Source organism: Tiliqua scincoides, chromosome 4 (genome assembly GCF_035046505.1).
Source record: "Tiliqua scincoides isolate rTilSci1 chromosome 4, rTilSci1.hap2, whole genome shotgun sequence".
Classification (NCBI taxonomy): domain Eukaryota; kingdom Metazoa; phylum Chordata; class Lepidosauria; order Squamata; family Scincidae; genus Tiliqua; species Tiliqua scincoides.
In genome coordinates, this window is record NC_089824.1 from 14,175,896 (window position 1) to 14,181,940 (window position 6,045).

At 48.9% G+C, this 6,045-nt stretch overlaps 1 long non-coding RNA gene across 1 annotated transcript; it reads right to left on the reverse strand.

Annotated features, from left to right (window-relative positions):
• Positions 1 to 930: 930 nt before the first annotated feature.
• Positions 931 to 3,718, reverse strand: LOC136649723 (uncharacterized). The gene is made up of 3 exons (XR_010794432.1): positions 2,967 to 3,718; positions 1,661 to 1,892; positions 931 to 1,008 (listed from the first exon to the last, which is right to left on the reverse strand). It is a non-coding gene; the product is annotated as an uncharacterized lncRNA (long non-coding RNA).
• Between the last annotated feature and the right edge of the window lie 2,327 nt (positions 3,719 to 6,045).

Genomic DNA, 6,045 nt, shown 5'->3' on the forward strand with positions numbered 1-6,045 from the left:
GCACCTGAGTGGACTGAAATGATGATATTTAATAACGTCAGGCTCATGTGCCTTCTCTTGACTTTTCAGAGAATTTTTGCTATGTGAGAGAGAGAGAGTTCTGCCAAATATCCCAACTCCCTTCTAATGCCAGCTTTTTGGCTAATTAATACCGTCTTTATCTCTAGGAACAACAGCTGTGGTGTGCAAAGGAATAAACACAGAACTTCTTATCTATAGCAATTAACAAGAATTTATTGCTACAAACACATACACTCCTTGCAAGTCCTCTTGTCCAGAGGCTTTCCCTCCCCAAAACTCCACTTAACTTAGTGGGTAGAGGTCTGAAGCCTCCAGTCGAAGTCAAATCCAGTCTTCAAAGCACAGTCCAGTCTTCTGCAGTAGAGTTCCTCCTCTCCAGCAGTGTGTCTCCTCCAGCAGGGTCCTGGCAGTCCTCTCTTCCTGTAGGTCTGGGTCAGGTAGCCCTCTTGGTCAGTGTCCAGCTTCCAGCTGGGTCAGCGTCCTGCTTGGCCAGCTCTTTGCTCCTTCTGAAGCTGCCTTTTATCCTGCAGCCCCTTGTTAAGTCCAAATTCAGCTCAGCTGTGAGCTACCTCATTAGCTCCAAATTAGGCTCAGGTGAGCCATCCCTTCAGTCCATATCCATTCAAAGTCCCATCAAGGTCAAATGAAGCTCAGGTTTCCATCCAGGTCTCCATTGGCCTTGATTGATTACAGCTGTGGAGCCAGCCCTGCCCTTCCCAGGGCTGTCAAACAGCGAATCACTGTCAACACCACATCATCCACCTGATGATCTTCTGATCTTCCATTACAGAGAGAGAGAGAGAGAGAGAGAGAGAGAGTGTGTGTGTTTCCATGTATCTGTGCTTGCACTAAAATTAGGCAATTAAAGATAAGACAGGATGGTAAGTAGCTTTAAATATCCACCGTGTGCAGCTCTTTAAATAGATTTTTTTTCAGGAATGAAGCACTTGACATCCAACTGCTCTGAAGAGGAAGAGGAAGATAATACTGAAACAATAAAAGGTTTTGCCTTTTTTAGAATAATTTGGGTGATATCAGTTTCCAAAGGCAATAATGAACAACCCCTGGTTTTATTGAGATGTTGACATCATGTGGCATGCTTTCTCCCTGTTTCAACCCATTATCATACTAATGAACACAGGACATCCATTGGATCTATGGCAGAGATTCATAGAACCATAGATTCCATAGAACGTCTGTTTTCTTAGTGTTTGGTTTCAGCTGCAGTCTCCCAGGGACTTATTCTCCCTGAGATAAGATTAAACGACTCTTATTTAAACAAACAAAAACATGAGGCATCATGTAAGAATCTGTGCATGCACAAAGTTATGTCCTATGTACTTTGCACTCACAAAGATTTCTAGAAAAGCTATCACATTTTCTAAATCATTTTTATTAATTTACATTTCTATGGGCATAATCCTAACCAGGTCTACTCAGAAGTACGTCCTATTTTGTTTAATGGGGCTTACTCTCAGGAATGTGTGGTTAGGATTGCAGCCTATGTCCACAAACACCTTCCTCTAGGAGTCTGGGGAAGCATCCATGGTTCTTCCATTCTCTTCCCCTCCCCAATTTCACCTTCACAGTAATTTTGTCAGGTAGGTTAGTTTGCATGATAGTGACTGGCCCTTCATACCTGAATTCCATAGGGATTCAAACACAGCTCTCCATGCTCCTTATCCAACCACTACAGACATTGTTTCGCAGATGACCTGGAGATCCTCCAAGACTTGAGCATCTTTTGATGGACTTCTTATTTGTATGGGCTGAAGGCATATGCTGAAGGCACTTTATTGATGTTAAGCAAGCTTGGGTCTTCTCAAAGTCTTCCTAATGGGAAACTGTGTGGGAATTCTATGTGTGCTACGCTGAAGAAAGGTGGGATATAAATATCATTTGATATAAATTTACACATAGACTCTAAATTGGTGTGGGGTCTAACCGTAAACATCCCCCACCCCCTTACATATACACAGATTTTCCATACATTGCCATGTGCAGGTTAGATGTGGATGAACATATGAAGCTACCAAGTTGGTCCATCTCAGTTTTGCCTACACTGACTGAGTTAGTGAGTCCATCTATTATCAAGCCACTGCCCCTCACTCAGGATCACACACCACATTTCCTGTATCTATTAGTGTTGGGACAAACGTAATGAGTGACTTCCTCTTCTCCTCCTGGCTCTCATCCTGGTCTGTATTGATCACTGGCACACAAAGATAAATAGATAGGTGCTGATTTGTGCACTGGTGTTCCTGGAGGAGGGGGCAAAATGCTAAGTTTTTCAGGCACCTGAATGCTGGTGTAAAGTGGCTGCTCCTCCTCACCTTCAGAGACATTTGGAGCAGCGAGAGCAAAGGAAGAGACACCTCCACTTCACTCTTCCTGCCCCAATGGCTCTGCAGACAAGGGGGAGGGGTTGCTTTACAACAGCCCCTGAAAAACTTAAGTGCTTTGCAGTGGTGTAGCTAGTGAGGGGCAGGGGGGCGGTCCACCCCATGTGGACCGCCTTGGGGGGGTGACACCACAAATGACCCAACATCGCTAGCATCACGGTGGTTAGGAATAACCCCATCATGCTATATACCGCTGAATGCGGAATTTTCAGCTGAATGCAATGAAAGAAACTGGAGTGAAATATCTCCTTTCCGTCAAAAGTTATGGCCAAAACCCTGGAAACAAAAGAAAATGCATGGAGTCCTATGGAAAGTGAAACTGCGCCATATTGCGTGTTTACTCGCGAGTAGGCAAACTTGCCTTAGTCCATCAGAAAGGGCAGGCTGAGAGGAATCCAACGACACCAGAATGGTTCCTATCGAATGAAAGCAGCCCCCCCGCCAAAAAAAAAACATCCAAGAAGGAAGTCCCTCCCTCTAAACTGGCAAATGTATTGAGTCATATGGAAAGCAAAATCAAGCCACACTGTTGTGTTTACTCACCCCACTGACTGGGCAGGTCAGGCAAAGCGAAATGTGAGGCCACCAGAATGTTCCTGATCTGATGGAACTGGATCTCAACAAATACAGTACTCCAGACGGCAGCCCCCCCCCCAAAAGAATTAAACAAAAGCTTGAGAGGGTAAGGTGAATGTTTTCTATTTCAGACTTGTAAAGCCAGGTAGGTCGTGATAGTGATATGCTTGAAATACAAGAACTTAAATTGAACAGGGTACAGGGTAGGGTTGAAAATCTTACTGATTCTTTTTGGGGGGGCAGCAGTGGACCTCCTCAGCCCCAGGCCTGGGGCAAAGGTCCGCAATGGCAGCCCCCGTGGGCTATTGCCACAACCCCCCCAGAAATCCACTCTCCCCTACTCAGCAGAAGCTCACGGAGGCTCGCGTGACCCCTGCCCATGTCGGGGAAGCCTCTCTGAGGTTCCCCGACGCTATAAACTGTGCTTCCGAGAAATCCTCAGAGAGGCTTCCACAGGGCCCTTGCGCCTAGGGCTTTTGCCCCGTCAGACCTTATGGCAGGTTTGCCACTGTTTGGGAGGGGTGTTATTGCAGGCAGGCTACAGAGAAAATTCACTTGGTGGAACAGGGCTGGCTTCTCCTTATTTAATTATTTGTTTTACTTTTATTATTTATAATCATTTATTTTAATTTGCTTTATGATGTCACTTCTGGCCATGACATCACTTCTGGTGGGTCCAGAACTAGGAACCAAAATCACTAAAATCAGTTTGGAGGAATAATACCATCATGTTATATATCAATCAATGTGTAATTTCATGCAGAACACAATGAAACAAATTGTGTTGAAATATCTTTATTCTATCGAAAGGTACAACCAAAAAAACTAGTGGGGGTGGGGTGATGGTAGATCACCACACCCACCACTTGGGGTGTTGCCCCACCCACTGCATGGGATGACGCTCTGGCCTCCTGCACCAGGTGACGCGAACCCTAGTGATGCCACTGGAATTGGGGCACTCTGGGGCGGGGAGAGGGTGGATGGCGGGGGGGGGTTGGGCAGGGGGGGGTGGTGACAGGATCTGGCACTTAGGCCAGATCCTAACCCCGCTTCTGGGCAACCCAGCACAGCGCTGGGCTCCTTGGATCTGCACCACATCTTTAGCTGGCGCAGATTTGAGTAGCCCCATTGGGATTGGAGCCACCTTACCCAGGGTAAGGGGAATTAATTTCCCTTGCCCCGGGCTGAGCCGAAGCCAGTCCCAGCCCTGTGCTGGATATGGTGCAGGCCTCCCAGCCTGCCTGCTCCAGTGTAGGTTAAGAGCACAATGATTCACACACTTGGTGCTGCCAGGGTGACTAGTAAGGGTTAAACTGCAAATGTAGTGAGAACTGTTTCTAAAAATTGGTTGTGATAATTTCTTCTAATTGGTCTTTTGTAAGGCTTGCAGTAAGGAAATGTGTCATAAGAATTGGGGAGGGGGGAATCTTTGCCATGGTGGGGCTCCCTGCAAAACTTGCTGCTTTACCATTGCAGTGGTACTCCCTGCCAAACCTACTGCCCAATCCTATGCCTGCCTACTCAGAAGGAAGCCCCATTACACTCAGTGGGGCTTACTCCCAGGTAAGTATGGTTAGGATTGCAGCCTTAGTGCTTTGCAGTGGGGGTGGTGCTCCCTGCCAAACCTACTGCCCAATCCTAGGCATGCCTACTCATAAGTAAGCCCCATTATACTCAGTGGGTCTTCCTCCCAAGTAAGCGTGGCGAGGACTGCAGCCTTAGTGCTTCGCAGTGTGCTTCGCCCCCCCGGCTACGCTACCGGTCCAGAGCTCCCCCGCCTGGGCTGCCGCCCTTCCCCCTCCCGGGGGCAAAAGTGACCCTGGAAGACCCGGGGCTGCCCGGGGGCCGTAACCCGCCTGCCTGGGGGAGGCGAGGGCCTGCCAGCCTGTCCCCCCGGAGGGGGCGCGCGGAGCTGCACACCCCGCGCAGACTCCACACGCTCGGCACGAGCCCAGCGCGCACACCGCCAGGGGCGGGGCGAACCCGGGGAGCCGCTCACTGGCTGGCCGCGGGCGAGGGTCGTGCGCGCCTCTCTAACTGCCGCGCCCGGAGCTCCGCGAGGGAGGGCAGTGCCAGGCCTGGCCCCTCTCGGGTCCGAGTGCAGCTGCCCGGCCGGAGCCAGGGCGCCGGGGGACCAGGGAGGAGGACTCCGGTGGGACTGCTTGTGGCTGAGGCTCCGGCACCAGGACTGGGCTGCCCTGGGAGGCACAGACCCTGCCCAGTGCCAGGCTCCAGGCTGGAGGTGGAGTGTTGGTTGCCTTACTCACAAGGAGTCCCATTCTGTTCAGTAAGAGTGAGGCTGCCCTCCTGGGAGGAAGCTCCTTCCATGGACTCTAGTGGGATTGCAGCTGAGACTCAGGCATGCCCAGGACTGGGCTGCCCATTGGAGGAACAAACCCTGCCTGGTGCCAGGCTCCTGTCTAGAGCCAGAGTGTTAAAACAGTTTTGGTTGTCTTACTCACAAGGAATCCCACTGTGGTCAGTAAGACTGAGGCTGCCCTTGGGAAGAAGCCCCTTCCATGGTCTGTAGTGGGACTGAGGCTGATAACAAATGGATTGATGAAGAAAACCCCCTTGTATGAAAACCATTCCTAAATAGCAGCTTACAAGGCCTACAAGAGTGACCCAGACCAGAAATAATACCCAACCAAGTAGGTCATCCCACTGACTGCTGCTTAGAAGGTTTTGTGGAAGGAATCACTACTGAATTCTGGGGGTCCTCATGCTATACAGGTGGGCCCTTTTATTAGCAATTTTGGAACCCACAGATTTGACTCATTGCAGTTTCTGAAGCACCTTCCAGTCACATCCAGGAAGCTTTCTATCTCTCAGTCTTAGCTACCTCACAGGGTTGTTGTGAGGACAAATAAGGGGAGGAACCTTGTACACCACCCTGAGCTGCTTAGAGGAGCTATAAAAATGTGAATGAATTAATGAATTCATAATTCATAAGTTTTTGTCACCCCATATGACATGATGAATTATTCAATTATTATTTAATTAATAATTAATAATTAAATAACTAATTATGTCGTGTGGGGTGACA